The sequence below is a fragment of the Bos indicus genome, chromosome X (assembly GCF_029378745.1).
Source record: "Bos indicus isolate NIAB-ARS_2022 breed Sahiwal x Tharparkar chromosome X, NIAB-ARS_B.indTharparkar_mat_pri_1.0, whole genome shotgun sequence".
NCBI classification, from domain to species: domain Eukaryota; kingdom Metazoa; phylum Chordata; class Mammalia; order Artiodactyla; family Bovidae; genus Bos; species Bos indicus.
The window spans coordinates 99,666,111-99,684,986 of NC_091789.1; the positions used below are offsets into that span (position 1 = coordinate 99,666,111).

Below are 18,876 nucleotides of genomic sequence, written 5' to 3' on the forward strand. Positions count from 1 at the left end.
AAGAGTCTTTCAAAAAATGTATTGGGACAACTGGATATCCACATACAAAAGAATAAAGTTGGACTCTTACCTCACACCATACAAGAAATGAACTCAAAGTGGAACATGGACTTAAATGTAAGAGCTAAAACTACAAAACTCTCAGAAGAAAACATTAAATTCTAGGGACTCTGGGTTATGCAATAAAATTATGAAATCATACTGTACCGAGGTACAAGTGATAAAAGAAATACAAGTGATAAAAGAAAATTGAGAAGGTGGACCACTCATTAGAGAAATACAAATAAAAATCACAATCAAATACTATTCCATACCCATGATGATTACAATAAAAAAGACAAGACAGTTACAAGTGTTGCTAAGGATATAGAGAAAATAGACCCCTAATACACTGCTGGTGGGAATGTAAAATGGAACAGAGTCTGGCAGTTCTTCAACAAGTTAAACATAGAGTTACTATATGAATACCCAAGAGAAAGGAAAACTTATGTCCACATAAAAACTTATACATAAGTGTTCACAGCAGCACTACTCACAATAGCTGAAAGGTGGAAACAATTTAAATGTCTAACAACAGCTGGATAAACAAAAATGTGTTATATTCATGCAATGCAATATTATTTGGCAATAAAAAGAAAGGAGGTATTGATACATGCAACAGTAAGGATGAACCTTGATAATATTATGCTAGGTGAATGAAGGCAGAGGAAAGACCACATACTGCATGGTTACATTTATTTATATGCATTGTCTAGAAAATGCAAATCTATAGAGACAGAAAATAGATTACTTGCTGCCTTAGGCTGGGGCATAGGAACTGGACTGACTGCAAACTAGCACAAGAAAACTTTCGGGGGTGATGAAAATGTTCTAAAATTAGATTGCAATCAAGGTTATACAACTGGATAAATTTGCTAAAAGCCACTGACACTTATACTGGTGAATTTTATGATATATAAATTATATCTCAATAAAATATGTCCTTTAAGAATCTTCAATATTGTGACTAAAATCAAAGCCATCATAATATCAAATATATCTTTTTAAAACTATACTCTCTACCTCCCCCACCACCACCCCCACCCCATTCTAACCACTCTCCTCATCTTTTGCCTGGCCTCTTGGGTTAAGAATCATTGGTCTGAAGGGAAAAGACCTGATAACAATAAAATGTAATAGCTGGTGGCCTAAGGGTAAACAATGAATAAGAAAAACAAACTTTTAAAAAACAGGTAAAGAACTTCACTAAGCAGAGTATATCAGTGGCCTTTTCATCATGTATCCAATAGCTGCTGCTGCTAAGTCACTTCAGTCGTGTCCGACTCTGTGCGACCCCATAGACGGCAGCCCACCAGGCTCCACCGTCCCTGGGATTCTCCAGGCAAGAACACTGGAGTGGGTTGCCATTTCCTTCTCCAATGCATGAGAGAGAAAAGTGAAAGTGAAGTCGCTCAGTCGTGTCTGACTCTTCGCAACCCCATAGACTGCAGCCCACCAGGATCCTCTGTCCATGGGATTTGCCAGGCAAGAGTACTGGAGTGGGGTGCCATCGCCTTCTCCATCCAATAGCTACTTAACCATAAAAAAGAGTTTCAGAACTCAGGCTTCGGAGTGGGAGAAACCTGGAATCAATCATGGTTCTGCCTCTCACTCCTCAGAGACTTGGGGCAAATTACTTAACCTCGTTCATTTTTTATTTCATTTGTAAAATCTCACAGGACTATCATGAAAATAAAATGGAAATATACATGTAAAGTACTTAACACAGTGCCCAGCACAATATAAAAAAAAATAAATGGAAGCTTTTATTTCCTACATCTTACTAACCCCTAGGGGAAGCACTATACTAAAGCACAACTCAACAATACTCAAGAAAACATAAAATGATTTTTCAGAACACTATTTAGTAAGGCTGAAAAGTATATAATATGTTCTTTTAAACCTTTCCAGTAAGAAACCATGGTGGCATTGCTAAAGGGATACGATCAGGATAATATCTCTTCCACACTCAGCAGTGCAGAAACATAGCTCAGTGACAAGGGATTGAAAATCAGGCCTCAAACCTGAAATTTCTTTACCGAGTACAACAGCTATGTATCATAACCTACATGTGACCATTTTTTCCTTCATATAATGATAACACATTGATTTAAGCCCTAGGAATATGCATAAAGACAATCACAAAAGCACTTCTATAGAGAAAGCCTCTATAGGGAAAATCTCATAAATCTGTGTCCCGTATCTAATCCTTCAATATATTTGATATACAAGCTTGGAGCATTTCAGTTAAAAGCTCAAGATAATTTCCCCCCATAAGCATATCATGGTTGTATCCATGGGAAATCCAGCATACAATCAGTATTTAGTCAGTGACTCAATAATTTCTTCAACTTTTGGAACCAGCAACTGTAAGACTGAATCTGTAAATAGCCAGAAATGTGGCTTCCCTGGTGGTCCAGTGGTTACATGTCCTCTTTGCAATACAGGGGACTTGGGTTTGATCCCTGGTTGGGGAACTAAGATTCCACATGTTGCAGAGCAATTAAGTCCGCACGCCACAACTACTAATCCAATGTGCCACAACTGGAGAGTCTGTGCACAGCAACGAAAAGATCCTGCATGAGGCTACAAAGATCCTGCATGCCGCAACTAAGACCCAACACAGCCAAATAAATTAACAAATATATTTTTTAAAATAAGGAATGAGAATTATATAATAAAATTTTCCAAGAACAATTCTCTCTCTCATACACGTGTGTTCATACCAATAAACACTCTAAGTGCCAAGCACCGGGTTAGGGTCTGTGGCTAAAAGAACAAAAGTCAGTCTTTGTCCTCAAGGAGCCTATAGTTTTACAATCTTAAAATATACCTCTGTTGACTTCTAGTTCAAGACAATGAACTGAACACCTATGTCTCTTGTACTTTCCAAGACTCTGAAAAAGTGATGGTAAGAGTACAGAAGTAAAATTACAAGTTAAGGACAGGAATGGAAAATGGCATAGCAAATACAAGATTTCAACAATTTATGACAGAAAGCAGACAAGAAAGAACTGGCTGATAATACAAATCAAAGGAATGCTACAACCTAAAATATGAAATAGAAAGGGTTCCAACCCAGGAGGAAGCAGACTTACAGGGCAAAACCCCAGAGGGGTTCCACACTCAAAGAAGACTGATCCTAAAGAGGGCTAAAATGAGAACAGGCTAAATACATGGATTAACTGAAGCTCTGAATTATGACAGTTGATGAACTCTCCCCCCAAAATAAATTCCTGCATACACAATACCGAATTCAACAAACTAGGAAGAATGAACAACAGCAAGGAAGAATAAGGGCACCCTAGTACAAAGCCCTCTGCCCTCTGGCATTTGGGCCCTCCAAGTGTAAAAGCCAGCTGCCCACACACTCCCCCCGAAACCAGTTGACATCCCTGCCTAGAAACACGGAATTCCCAGTCAGCCCTTCTACTAGTTCGTTATTTAATACAAACAGAATCAGGAGGCAGCCATTTGAAGAAAACCTATATAACACAGAAGAGAAAGAACAGAGAAAATGTCCTTGGAAGAGCTGAAATAATTCAAGAAATCATTTTAAATTTAATTTTTAAGATATAACCATAAGATTCAAAAATCAAAGAAAGAGGTATATAATGAACAGGTTCACTCCCAAATCTGTTTCCTATCCATTCAATTCCCCCCAACTCTCTCCACAAATAACCACTCATTAGATTTTCTGTAGCTCTCCAGAGTTTCTTAGGGCAAATAAGCAAATATATGTTCTCTCTCCTTTTCTACATGAAAAGTAGCATAATACGTATCAAGCATTTTTTATAGTCAGAATAACTTAAAATACTTTTTTCCTGGTCAGTACACAGAGGTTCCTTCATTCTTATTTTTATATCTATATAGTAATAGTATTTGATTATTTGCTATGACAGACAAAATTGAATATTTCATTTCACATATATGTATGTCTGTGTATATACATGTGTGTATTGTGTGTGAATGTAAATTCCCTGAAGTGGGACTGCTGGCTCAAAGGAAATTTGCACATTTACCTTTTATTGAAATACACTAATATATCAGTAAGAGTACACAAAATTCATGTGTATCTTTATATAATGCTGCCAAACTGTCTGCCACAGCATTGTACTGATTTAAACTCCCACCAGCAATGTGTGAAAGTGTCTTTTACCCCAGAGCCTTGACAACAACAATAAAAAAAGGTGCTGTCAAACATTTTGATTTTTAACACTCTGAAAGGTTTTAAACAGGAATCACAGTGTGGTTTCAATTAGCATTTATCTCATGAGTGAGGTTAAGCATTTTTCACATAAACAATAGAGTCAGGAATAAACCAAGAATTGCTATTATCACTGCTAACACTTAAGGAAATAAAACATGTCATACAAATACTGGAAAGTAAGAGACAAAACTCAAAACTTGCAGATTATATGAATATCTATCTAGAAAATTTAAGCAAATTCAACTAAAAAAAAGATGATAGGAACTAACAACAAAGGTCAATAGAAACATTAAATGCAAAATCAAAAAATAAATCAATACCTTTGATACACATCAGCAATAATCAATTAGAAAATATAATTTAAAAAACAACTATCCTAAGGTAAAGGCTCCAGGGGAAGATGGCACCAGGAGAGGGCAGGAAGGGTGTCCTGAAAGAAAGGCAGGTCACTGCAATTACTATATATATATATGTATATATATATGTATATATATATGATATATATATACACACTCATAAGAGCAACAGAGCTATAAAATATTAATCTAGGAATAAACTCAAAAAGAAATATGCAACACCTATATAAAGAAGACTAAAATTTTTACTGAAGTACATAAGATACACCTTTCTTTGTTTGAAAGACCCAGTATTAGCATCTTCAGAAACCCTCCTCTGAGATTATCCCAAAGTCAATGTAAGTCCAACAGAAATCCCAAAGAGATGTTTTTGTCCCAAACTGACAAATTGATTTGAAAAGAGTACAAGGAAAGCCAAGAAAATCTTGAAGAACAATGAGAGTTTGCCTTACCAAATAATACTTACAGCTATAGTAAGTTAAACAATGTGCTTTCATCACAGAAATACACAACTGGACTAATGGAGAACAATCAGTAGAGAAACAGACACATGTATGTATAGCAAGGTACTCCGTGGTAAAGATAGATTTCAAATTTATGAGGAATAGATAGCATAATAAATGATGTCAGAATAACTGGCTATCCATTTAGGGGGAAGAAGTTAAAGCCCACTTAAAACCAGTCACAAAAATAAATTTCGGATAGATTAAAGAGCTAAACATAAAAAAAAAAAAAACTATGTAACTATTAAAAAATATGGCAGAATATATTTCTAACCTGAAGAAAGGCTTTCTTAAAAAGATAAAAATAGGAAGACCATTAATAACAATGACAAAAAAATACATTTGGCCATTTGACCATGAACTAGGTTAAAAGATAAGCAACAGACTGGGACTGGAAGCAAACATCTGCAACATGCATAGCAAAGCATTAATATCCAGAATATATAAAGAACTAAAAAATCAGTAATAAGAAACATAAATAGACAATACATGCATGGCAGAGGGATGGCTCAAACTCCTTAGTAAGCAGGGAGATGCAAATTCAAACAATTCAATATCATTTTTTGTCTATTAGGTGAGAGAAAATTACATTATCTGTTACTATCACATTTTGAGTGTGTGAGAAATTTAGCACACCATGCACTGTTGACAAATAAACTGGAATAGCCTTTTCATATGGCAAATTCCAAATATCTAGTGCATACTTGTCATCCAACAATTCCACTTCTTAGTACTTACATGACAAATATTCCTGTATGTATACAAATATGTATGTACAAGGATTTTTTTACTGAAGGGCTTTTTATTGTTTGTAACAGCAAAAAAATGAATAAAATTTACATATTCATCCATAAGAGAAAGGTGAAATAAAAATGTACTACGTAATAATATGCATCTGTTTAAAAACTGAGAAATGGTTATACAGATGTATAAAAAGTCTCCCACACATATATATATACTGTTAAGAAAAGTAAGTTGTACAACACATATATCTATATATCATATATACATATGTTATATATATATATATATACACACATATATAAAAACAAACAAAACTTTATGTTTCTAAATGTACTCATATATGTGTAAATGCATATTAAAAAGACTGGAAGGATATGCTCTAAACTGATTCTAGTGGTTAAAGAAGCATGTAGTATGAAATACTATGTCTCCTTTAAAAAGAACAAAGTCAACATACATATACTTACATGAAAGCCTTAACACATATACTTTGGGAAAAAAATAAGTCATAAAATACATTTTATTTGCATATGCACATACATATACATGTAAATACAGAGAAAAAGGACTGTACAAGTTCATATTCAACTCTTAATAATGATTACCCACTGGGAGGGCAGGAAATTGGGTAAAGGAGGACTTGAAGGTTTTAATCTACCTCTGTATTATTTTAATTCATAAAAGCAGAATTGTCCATCAATAACCTGTACCAAGAACCAGTTAAAGATATTATAATTTCTTAAAATAACTGAAGGAAGGACAAAACAAATTAGGTATGTACAACTTATATCCAAATAAATATTCTCAGTTAACACTTACTGAATGCTTTGGGCTAAGCACTCTAAGTCCTTTCATGCATTTTCTCATGTAATCGTAAGAATCTTAAGATAAAATTATCCCCATTTTACAACTGAGAAAACTAGGCTCAAAAAATTAAGTTAAACTTTCCTAAGATTACACAGCTAGTAAAAACCAAGGACAAAATTAAACCCAGGCAACTGACTCCCAAATCCACTCGTGTGTGTGTGTGCATGTGTGTGTAAATCACTTCAGTTGTGTCTGACTTTTTGTGACACTATGAATCCTAGCACACCAGGCTCCTCTGTCCATGGGATTCTCCAGACAAGGATACTGGAGTGGGTTGCCATGCCCTCCTCCAGGGGATCTTCCTGACCCAGGGATAGAATCCCCATCTCTTAACGTCTTCTGCACTGGCAGGCAGGTTCTTTATCACTAGCGCCACCTGGCAAATCAATATAGGGCCACACATAATTTGGAGCCACATGTACACACTATACATAATCCTGAACTGTACAGATACATACATTAGATAACCACATCACAGCCCTTGGGAGTTTATAACTGTCTTCGTCCTCATTTCCATCTTCCAGTTTTGTTTGGCAAGGTCATTCCCTCAATTAAAGATGCTCATTTTATGTGAAAATATTTCTGGATCCACATTAGAAAAAGAATCTAAATCATCTCCATCTTCCTTAAACAATCTCTATCTACCAATCACCTACCCTTAATCCCTAATTACCACTTTATTCAGTTTAATCCTTCACAACAGTGGTAGCCAAACTATATACAGCCCTCAGGCCAACCTACCTTACCTCCCAGCCTGTTTCTGTGAAGCAGGTAAGTTGAGAAAGATTTTTACATTTTTAAATGGTTGAAAAACATCAAAAGAAAAATGGTATTTCATGACATGAAAATTATTCAAAATTCATATTTCAGTGTTCATGAATAGCATTTATGAACACAGCCACTTTCATCATTTATATATATCTATGACTGCTACACAGAAGAGCTGAGTGGTGGCAAAAGAGATTCCATGGCCCACAAAGCCTAAAATGCTATATTCACTATCTGGTCCTTTATGGAGAAAGTTTATCAAATCTCGTTTTACAGTTTTCAAAAGAAGTTCATCTATTTAACTCATTACTCCTAACAACAACCCTGAGAGCTACTTGGTATTTGCCTGAATTCTGAAAATTAAGAAGGCTCAAAGAAGTTTAGTGTCTTGCCTGTCACAGAGCTAGTAAGTAAAGGCAGAATTCTGGAACCCAAGTTTTCTAGCTTCAAATCCAACGTAATTTTTACCACACACTACCACTTTCAAAGAACCCAACCCCTTCTGATTAATCGATGAGTTTAGACATTTGGTGCTAAAATTTACCAGATGGGGAGGGACTGGTAAAAGCTTTAAACTGGTCAGAAAACATGTCTCAATTGACTCCAAAAATAGATGAATAGGATACATTGCATTTCACATGTAGTTGTATAAATTGTTTCATTTAATTTGCAAAGAAACCCTGCTAAATAGGTAGTGCTTTTGTTTAGTAACAAATAAGGAAACATACAGACTTGCAAAAGATTATACTAAGGCAAGACCAGAATCCAGGCTGACCCCTACTCCAATGACAGTTCCGACAGTTCTATTCGGGAACATTGTCTCTTCTCACAAGGAATGTACCTGTTGTTTTCTTTTTTTTCCCCCTTAGAAATAAAAAGCAGTTAACTTAAAAAAAAAAAAAAAAGAGCATTTAAGAGAAAGAAACGAAAGCTTTATTTTAGAAAGGATAAACTAACAATTTAACAAAATAATACCAGAAGGGATACTCTTTAACATCTGGATCTCTGTTCAAAGTCACCTTCTCAAAGAAGCCTGACAAAATAACCATGTGAGCCAGAGGCTCCCCACAACACCCCAACACTCTTTAAAATTTTTTCTTCTTAGCATTTATTTTCTGAAATATTTGCTGACCATATGTTGCCCTCCACTGTAATGTAAGCTCAAAGATAGCAGGGCCATTGCCTGCTTTGCTTCCTTTCATCCATCCTCAGCACATCAATCCAGGCATACAGGAGGAACATAATAAATATTTGTTGAATGAATGGTAGAACCTACATGTACATTGGGTAAATCATATTCTGTAACTCACAGATTCAGAATAAGTTATCAGCATATTTGAAACATTCCTTAGCAAATGAAATACACATCTTCAATAAGAGCTTTTTCTCTTGCCAGAAAGACACCATCAAAGACGAATTCAATGGAAATGCCACAATTGCCCAGCAGGACAAAAATTATTCTCTGGGTAGCAGTGGATATAATGAGCTGAACTAGCACCTTATAGATCTTAAGACTGATTAAGCAGATTTTTCATTCTTGTATTAAAACACATCCTCTAATTTAAAAATTCTAATTACTGTCTCTATTTTAATTATACTTAACTAGAGGCTGAGGTTTAAGAATTGTGCTGTGCTAAATTTTAATTCTCATTTTTACAAGAAACCAAACTCAAATAATCTTACATTATCCCAATAATATATGATGAATGTAGCCCAAGCTACAAGTAAAAAGTCTCCACACGGTACTAACTGTTAAATGTTTTCATCAAGAAGTTGGCTCACAAACATAAGCTATACAACACACACACATAAATTACTTTCAGCATAAACCTAATATCAATTTCTGGTAATTAAAAACTAAATCTACTTTTTTCCCCAGTAAGTAGAGATTTCACCCTACACAAACAATTTTAAAACCACAATAATATTCTTTACATAAAACATCACTCATGGGAAATTCCCTGGTGGTCCAGTGGTTAGAAATCCATGCTTTCACTGATGAATGTGAGGGTTCAATTCCTAGACAGGGAACTAAGATCCCACAAGCCATGAGGTGTAGCCAAAAAAAACAAAAAACAAAACAAAGGGGGAAATAATCACTTATGTAACTTTAGCATAAGGATCGGAAAAGGCAATGGCACCCCACTCCAGTACTCTTGCCTGGAAAATCCCATGGACGGGGGAGCCTGGTGGGCTGCCGTCTATGGGGTCACACAGAGTCAGACACAACTGAGCACCTTCACTTTCACTTTTCACTTTCATGCATTGGAGAAGGAAATGGCAACCCACTCCAGTGTTCTTGCCTGGAGAATCCCAGGGACAGGGGAGCCTGGTGGGCCGCCGTCTATGGGGTCACAGAGTCGAACACGACTGAAGCGACTTAGCAGCAGCAGCAGCCCCAGCAGCATAAGGATCATCTAGTTTGCCATACTGAAGTTTCCTGATCATAAAAGTCTCATTGATTCACAAAGAGTTTTAGAATCCCCATACTTCAAATACAAGACATGACCTTCAAAATGCATTTAAAAACAGTTCTTCCCCACAACTACCAAGAGTGATTAAGTATCACCACAAATAGCTTTAACATAGATGTATAGTACTATTATGTATTTTATAGTTTAAAAATCTTCAAGTTAATCCACATGCAAAAGAATGAAGTTGAACTCTTATCTCATACCAGATACAAAAATTAACTCAAAATGGATGAAAGACCTAAATATTAAAGCCAAAAACTACAAAACTCTTCAAAGAAAATATAAACCTTCATGATCTTGGATTTGACAGTGGTTTCTTAAATATGACACCCAAAGCACAAGCAACAACAGAAAAAAATAAACTGGACTTCATCAAATTTCAAAACTTTTATGCACCAAAAAACACTATAAAGAAAGTAAAAAGAGACATATAGGCACATGAAAAGATGCTCAACATCACTAATCATCAGGGAAATACAAATTAAAACCATAATGAGATATCACCTCACACCTGTCAGAATGACTATTATCAAAAAGAAAACAAATAACAAGCATTGGTGAGGATGTGGAAAAAAAGGGAAACGTCATGCACTGTTGGTAGAACTGTAAACTAGTACAGCCACTATGGAAAACAATATGGAGATTTCTCATAAAATTAAAAATAGAAGTATCATACGATCCAGCAATTCCATTTCTGGGTATTTATCCAAAGAAAACAAAAACACTGATTTTAACATATAATATGCACCACTATATTCATTATGGCATCATACATAATAGCCAAGATATGGAAGCAACCTAAGAGCCCCTCAACAGATAAATGGATAAAGTAGATGAGGTATGTATATATATAGATAAATAGATAGATATAGATATATATATACACACACCACACACACACACACACAATGGAATATTACTCAGCCATAAAAATAATGAAATCTTGCCATTTCAACATGGATGGAGCCAGAGGGTATCATGCTAAGTGAAATAATTCAGAGAAAAAAAGCAAAACAAATGAACAAACATAACAGAAACAGAGTCACGGACACCAAAAACAAATTGCCAGAGGGGAGAAGGTTGCGGGGAGGGGAGAAATAGGTGAGAATGATTAAGAAGTATAAACTCCCAGTTGCAAAGTAAATGAGTCACACATATGAAATGTACAGTGTGGGGAATATAGTTGATAATTATTTAATATCTTTGTATGGTGACAGATGAACTAGACTTAATCTTGGTGATCATACTGCAATATATAGAAATACTGAATCACTATGTTGTGAACCAGGAACTAACACAGTGTTGTAGGCCAATTATACTTCAAAGACAAGCAAACAAACTCATAGAAATAGAGATGAGATTTGTGGCTACCAGAGGTGATGGTAGGGGAAAGGGGAATTAGCTGAAGGTAGTCAAAAAGTACAAATTTCCAGTTATAAGATAAATAAGCACTAGGGCTATAATCTGCCTGCAATGCAGGAGACCTGGGTTCGATTCCTAAGTCGGGAAGATCCCCTGGAGAAGGAAATGGCAACCCACTCCAGTATTCTTGCCTGGAGAATCCCATGGACAGAGGAGCCTGGTAGGTTCCCAGTCCATGGGGTTGCAAGAATCGGACATGACTTAGTGACTAAACCACCACCACCAGGGATATAATATTTAACATGATAAAAAATAAGGAGGGAGGTGGGAGGGGGGTTCAGGATGGGGAACACGTGTATGCCCACGGCGGATTCATGTTGATGTGTGGCAGAACCAATACAATATTGTAAAGTAATTAGCCTCCAATTAAAATAAATAAATTTAAATTTTAAAAAAGAATAATAATATATGGAAAAAAATAATTAGTACTGTTGTATGTCACACATGAACTTTTTTGGTTTGTTTTTTGGCCATGCCACGCGGAATGCAGGATCTTAATTCCCCAAACAGGGATTGACCCCGTACCCCATGCATTAAGAGCGTGGAGTTTTAAGCACTGGACCTCCAGGGAAGTCTCCATGAAAGTTGTTACGAGAATAAACCCTAAGACTTCCCATTACAAGGAAAAAAATTTTTTTTCTATTTCTTTAACATTGTATCTGTATGAGATGATAGGTGTGCACCACCTGATGTGAAGAGTTGACTCATTTGAAAAGACCTGATGCTGGAAAAGACTGAGGGCAGAAGGAGACGGGAAAGACAGAGGATGAGATGGTTGGATGGCATCACTGACTCAATGGACATGGGTTTGGGTGGTCTCCAGGAGTTGGTGATGGACAGGGAGGCCTGGCGTGCTGCAGTTCATGGGGCTGCAAAGAGTCGGACACGACTGAATGACTGAACTGAACTGAAACCTACTACAGTAATCATTTCATGATGTCTGTAAATCAAATCATTATTTTATCTCAATAAAACTGGAAAATAGATAAACACAGAGTGGAAAAAATTTACAATCATATGTCTGATCAGGCTCTAGTATTGACAATATATTTTATAAAAACTCTTACAACTCAACAATAAAAAGATAACCAAATGTAAAAATGAGCAAGGACTTAGACATTTCTTAAAAGAAGAGATTTAAATAGACATGAGCACATGAAAAGATGCTCCACAGCACTAGTTATTAGTAAAATGGGAATCAAAACCACAATGAGATATCACAAAACACCCACTAGATGGCCATAAAACACACACATACACACACACACACACACACACAAACACAAAATCCAAATGTAACAAATGCTGGGGAAGATATAAAAAAATTAGAACTCTTATACATTGGAGGTGGAAATGGTGGAAAACATTTTGATGGTTCCTTAACAAGTTAAACATAGAATTACCATACCTGTACATATCCAAAAGAAGTGAAAGCAGGTGTTCAAACAAAAACTTGTACACAAATACTCACACATCATTGTTCACAAAAGCCAAAAGGGAGAAAAATGCCAAACGTCCATTTTGAATAAACAAAATGTAGTATATCCGCACAATGGAATATTATTCAACCATAAAAAAGAATGAAGTACTGATACATGCCACAATGAGAATGAATCTCAAAAATATGCAAAGTGAAAGAATCCAGACACAAAAGGCTACGTATTGTATGAAATATCTAGAATAGACAAATCCATAAAGACAGGAAATTAGTGGTGACCAAGGACTGGGGGAAAAGAGGAATGGGGAGTGAATACGTAATGAGCATAGGCTTTCCTTTTCGGGTGATGAAAATGTTTTGGAACTATATATGCAACATTATTAAGGTATTTAATGCAATTAAGAATTGTACACTCCAAAACAGTAAATTTTATGTTATGTGAATTTTATCACAATAGAAAGTTATAAGGTTAAAACACAGAAGATTTCTTCATTTCTATTTTCTAAAAAGTTCATGAAAAAAATAATATATTCCTTGAAGGGGCAATAAAGGTACACTTGCAGTAAGTTAATCTCAACATTTTCCAAACCAAATACCTCATAAGAAGCTCTACCAAAACAATTAAAACTGGCATCAGGACTTCCCTGGTGGCAAAGTGGATGGCAATCTGCTGGCCATCCACTGGCAGGGGACACAGCTTTGATCCCTGGTCCAGGAAGATTCCACATGCCACAAAGCAACTAATCCCGTGTGCCACAACTACCGAACCCACATGCTGCAACTACAGAAGCCAGTGCACCTAGAGCCAGTGCCCCACAATGAGAAGTCTCCACAATGAGAAGCCCTTGCACTGCAACGTAGAGTAGCCCCTGCTCACTACAATGAGAAAGTAACGAAGACCCAGCACAGCCAAAAAATAAAACAAATAAATAAAAATTTTAAAAACTGGCATCAAATTCTACTTTGAAGCTTTGGGAATTTCTGTATGAATGCCTTTATAGATGTTCTTTACAGTCATCAAATATCTCCTAAAAGTACCATAAACTTTATGATCTCAAACAAAAATGGAAAAGACCCACACCTCTGAAAGTATTCTGGTTTTTAGCCAAGAGACATAATCAAGTATATCTGCAAACAGAGTTGGTCTACTTATACTAAGATGGGAGAGTGAGGAAGGAAGGGATTTTTCTTACACACTACCCCTCCCCCCTCACACACAAACATACACACAAAAATGTAGGCCTTCCCTTATTTTTAAGTAAATTACTGGACTGGAAATTTAATAGTAATATAACAGTTCTCATCTTTACTTCTGACTACTTTGATTCTGTGCAACCACTGGCTTTATCATTTCCTGGCTAAGTGACAGACACCTAAATGAAAGAAAATTCCCCTAGGGAAGAAAGGTAAAGTCCACATTACAAAAATTTAACTCCTAAAACACTATAGAATAATTACATCAATGAATGTAGACTTGTGATACAGGGATCAACATTGGCCTAGAAGTCAGAACTCCAGGATAGACCACTTACTTACTAGGGTGAGTCTTATTTTTCTGAGCCTTGTTTTCTTTCTCAGGAAAGGAAAATAACTTTCCTGCCTGCTTCCCAAAAGAAGTACAGTAATAAAAATATGTACAAGGTGTGATAGGACCACTAAAGAGGGGCACCTAACCTAGCCTGATGGAGGATGCTGGGAAAAGGAAAAATGGGGGATCAGGAAAGGCTTTCATGAATAATGACAGAGGTCAGTATAAAAAGAATGAATTAAAACTTAATGGGAGGGAGAGAGAGAGAATTCCAGATTTGGGGTGGGAGGGGGGCAGGATCAGAAGCAAAGCCAGAGAGATGAACACCACAAATCTGCTTATGCTGTTCACTCCTTGGTAAATAGTCAAAGGCTCCTAACTCTGCAGGGTAGTCCTTCACTCCAGCCTCAACCTGAGATTCCAGCCTTATCTCATTCCATTCTCCAAATATACCATGCTTACACTCCCTGCCTCAATACTTGAATGTTCTTCCACTCCAGGAACATCTAGTTTTGAAACTGGGAGACCAGCTTGCCTGCCAGAGTTGGTGCAACATTTCCAGGCTTTCATGGTGCTTTTATACTTTTATTCTACTGCTTAGTATACTAAGTATTCATTTAATCAAAGAGAATATGAACGAAGTATTAACTTTTTAAACTCTGGGTAGCCAAAACAAGGATTACACTCTTTCCAACATCAAAGCAGAATAAAAGAAAAAGGGCATGGGAAAGTTCTCAAATTTGCAATATTTCCAAGATAAATGAATATGTCATTAAAGTATGTAAAAAGTAAGCATGAAAAGTTGGAAACCCATAAACTATTAATCTTGACCCAGAACAGAATGAGACCATCACAAGACATCCTTACCAGAAGATATGAATTTAGAGAACAGCATGTCCAAGTAATCTGCAGTGATTTAAACTCACGCCAAAAAGTGTCAATTTTCAAACAAGGTAAATTCAGATTAATGGAAAAAAATCACATATAATTATTTTAGCATTCAAAATAGGTATTTTAGCTATCCTTTAATGCAAGGTATCTTTCCTTTGGAGTGCCGACTTTAAAACAATTTTTAAATTCATCAACCCAAACGACAGAGACTGTCTAGAAGACATCTACTGCTTTGTTGTCATATATGGAGACCTCTTTAAAAGTTCTCTTGGTATTACAATTTACTACAGATGAAAAACAGGTAACAATGCCTCCCCAAATTGAGTGTAATCATCACTATACAGAAGATTTCCACAACTTAAAGGCTACTTATCATACAATTGCTTCAGTCCACAGTAACTCTTATGAAGTAATAGCCATACCACTTGCATCTGTTTTGAGGATTCAATCTCATTTTAACAAGATCTATCAAGTCTCAAGATAGGGAGATACACACGTGCAGGTTATCCACCCACAACCCACTACGTAAATGTTTCACCATTCTTAACTAGACAAAACCTCGTACAGTACAGTACACCACACCACTTTCATACTAACCTCACCATACCATCTCCTTCCCATCCGATCAGTCACAGAACACACCGTTCCCAAATAACACCTCTCAATCTCCTTGAACCTAACCCATTAACACAAACATCCAGCAGCATTCCCCACATGAATACAGTCTTATCGACCTTCACACATCAACTGAATCTCTAAATTAAATTCACTTTCCCTCATACACTGAAACTCAACTTCCAAAACCCGACGCGATCCTCGCTTTCAGTAGCTCCAATCTCACTTAAATGATCAGTTTGTCAACCGTCACCCGGTCCCCTCATGTAACCGCCTCACCTTCCCGCCCCCCCCCCCATCCCCTAGTCTCCCATCAACTCCCAAAGTTGTCACTCCTCAACGAAAAAGACAAAAAAAAAAAAAATGTACCTCAACCTCAAACCTACCCTTCCCCACTTTTCCCCTCCGAATTTTCCTCTCAGCCTGTTGGCTCACACCGAAAGCAGCTCCGACAACTCTTAACGACCCGAGCCGGGCCTCGTCCCACACGTCTCGGCGACTGCAATCACCCTGCCTCGGTCAAACCGCCCCCCACTAACGCGCTTACTCTGAACAGACTCTTGGTCGCCGCTGCCTCCCCTCCATTCATCCCCGGCCCATTCATCTCTCAGCCGGATCCCAGACACGCCCCCCGGCCTCCTCCCTCACTCCCACCGTCCCGGCCAGCTCGGGACCCTCACCAGATTAGAGGCTCTCGCTGAGGGAGACTCTTTTCGCTTCTCCCTCGCCCTCTTTCAAGCCTCCGCTCGACCCTCGAGTAGCCACACCATAGAACACGCAGATACACACACACCGCCTCCTCTGTCGCCTCCTCAGATGCTTCTTACTCCCCTCCTAGATGTCTCGCGCTCCGCTCCGCGTTGTGTGCGCGTGCGCGCGCGAGCGTCTCAGCGCGAGCCCACCCGGCCAGCTACCGCCGGTAGGTAAAGAGAGGGCGGGGTTAAGGGAGCGGGGTACGAGCCCAAGCTCGCGCTTGCCCGGGAGCTGAGCAGGCGCACGCGTACTCCTGTCAGGGAATTCAGATAGAGAGGGGGACGGAGGGGGGCGAGGAAGGGAGGGGAAGAAAGGAGGGGGGAGGGGCGGAGAAAGCAGACGGAGCAGCCCCAACTCCGAAGTGCCCCTATCGCAGCGAGGTGCCGAGTGGCTACCCAACTAGAGCGTGCGCACTCCTCTCCCACTCTCCTCAGCGCAGCGGGAGAGAGGGATGCTCGTCAAGAGAAAGGCTTCGCTCTTTTCCAAAAAGAAAATCTGTGGGGAGCCACGCGTGACATCTCCTGTGTGTTCAAAAGCTCTCCACGGCTGTTTTACCCTCTTCCCTTCAAAAGAAAATCCAAGCACACACTTCTTCCTAGATACCCACCGCCCATTCTCAGTTCTCTACATGCCTTTAAATGCGGTCGCTCGGCCGAGATGTGGTACTCGCCAGCATCTTTTCACCCGCCACCCCTAACTCCCTTTTTCCAACTCTCGACTCTTCTCGCGAGACCCATACCTGCCGGCTTCGGGATTAGAAGTCGAAGCACACATTTACAAATACCGGTCTCCCGATTATGCTGCGACGGCAATAGCCATAGTATGTACCCCCTACCCTCCAGGACCGCAGTGCGCGCGCGCGGGGGCTGGGCAACCACGAAAGCTGGGATGGAAAAGGGAAGCTATGAAACGGATTTTTGACGGCATGTAACCGCTAGGCCTGGGCACGTGCCCTGCGCCTCGCGGGCGGGTGCGGTGTACCCTGGGAATTGTAGTTTTTGTTCCCACCTCCAGTCCCACTCCCACCTCAGCCTTACTTAGGCCTCTGTCCAAGAGGGGGATTACTGACACCATTTTGCCGGGAACAATGGCCCTCGGCCGAGGCAGCGGAGGGTGGGGGAGGGAATAATGTTTTAAGGGTTCAGTTAACCTCCCCTGGCCCCTCGGTGCCATAGCAACCCCTCAGAAACCTGGCCACTCCCCCTCGCTGCTCTGCCGGGCTCCAAGATTGCGCGCATGCGAAAAGGTCACCTCCCGGTGAGGCTGGCTCTCACCGTCTCCAGCAGTCCACCTCCCAGATTCACTAGTTAGTTGTTAGTGACTGCTACCTTCTTTGAGCTTTCACAGCAGGTTAACCTCCACGCAGTGACTTTATCTAAGAACTGCTTCCTGCACTGTATCAACTGCAATACAGAATTGTTTCTATCACTCTCACGTGAGCAATCTTGACTCTCCAGAGGAGGAAACTGAGGCTGGGGGGGGGGGGGGGGCGGGGAATGGACATGACTTGTTCAAGTTGGCACAACTATGTATGGAAGAGTCAGATCTTTAACCCAGGTGTGTTCACTCCAGAGCGCCTGAAATTTTCAGTCCCTCAGGTTGCATCTGGTATCAGAGACCCAGAAGAAAACTCCTAAAGGGCGGTATTTCTTTCTGAATGCCCTTCAAGGTTTAGTAGGATGCCCTGAGGGTAGGAGGGTGTGTGGAAAATGCCAGGCTAATATTTTCAAATGCCAACCTCGGGGCCCCATCACAGAGCTGTACTAATCTCTCCTCTCCACCATTTTCTTTTTCGTACTGTACACCTCAGAACCTCAGCCTTTTTCAGCTCTTAAAAAAAAATCAATAAATTTAACTGAGGTTTCCAAAGTCCAAAGGGAGTGGAATGATGGGAGACCTTGAAGCCCTTGTTTCTTGTCTTTGCACCTTTCGTCTTGAAGGTCACTTATTAATCCTAGTATTGCCAGAAAATACAAGGAAACCAGACCCGTGTGTGCCCTTAATAAATCCACCCCCTTTCCATTTTTGACAAGGGAGGGAGACTCTGAGGAACTAAATTCAGGACTATGAGGTTCAGCTATTCCACCTGTAGCTAAAATTGAAAGAGCAAGATGTGATTTTTTTCAAATAGTGCAACTACCTTACCTGAAAGGTCTCTGCATTCCAAATTAGCTGCAGAACGGATGGGGTCTCCCAAACTCTGTCTTCCCTCACTGTCCCTGAAGATAGTTCCTTTTTCCTGTAGAATCCCAGGTGGCACTAGTGGTA

At 38.9% G+C, this 18,876-nt stretch overlaps 1 protein-coding gene across 4 annotated transcripts in view; it reads right to left on the reverse strand.

Annotated features, from left to right (window-relative positions):
- Positions 1 to 17,499, reverse strand: part of WNK3 (WNK lysine deficient protein kinase 3) — a 190,520-nt gene extending 173,021 nt beyond the window's left edge. For 2 of the 4 annotated variants that reach the window (XM_070783789.1, XM_070783787.1), the window contains exon 1: positions 16,536 to 16,802. The gene's annotated coding sequence lies outside the window, so the exon portion shown is untranslated. Of the gene's footprint in view, positions 1 to 16,535; positions 16,803 to 17,347 lie in introns of those variants that run through there. The other 2 variants (XM_070783788.1, XM_070783791.1) reach the window with 2 other exon arrangements.
- Positions 17,500 to 18,876: the final 1,377 nt, after the last annotated feature.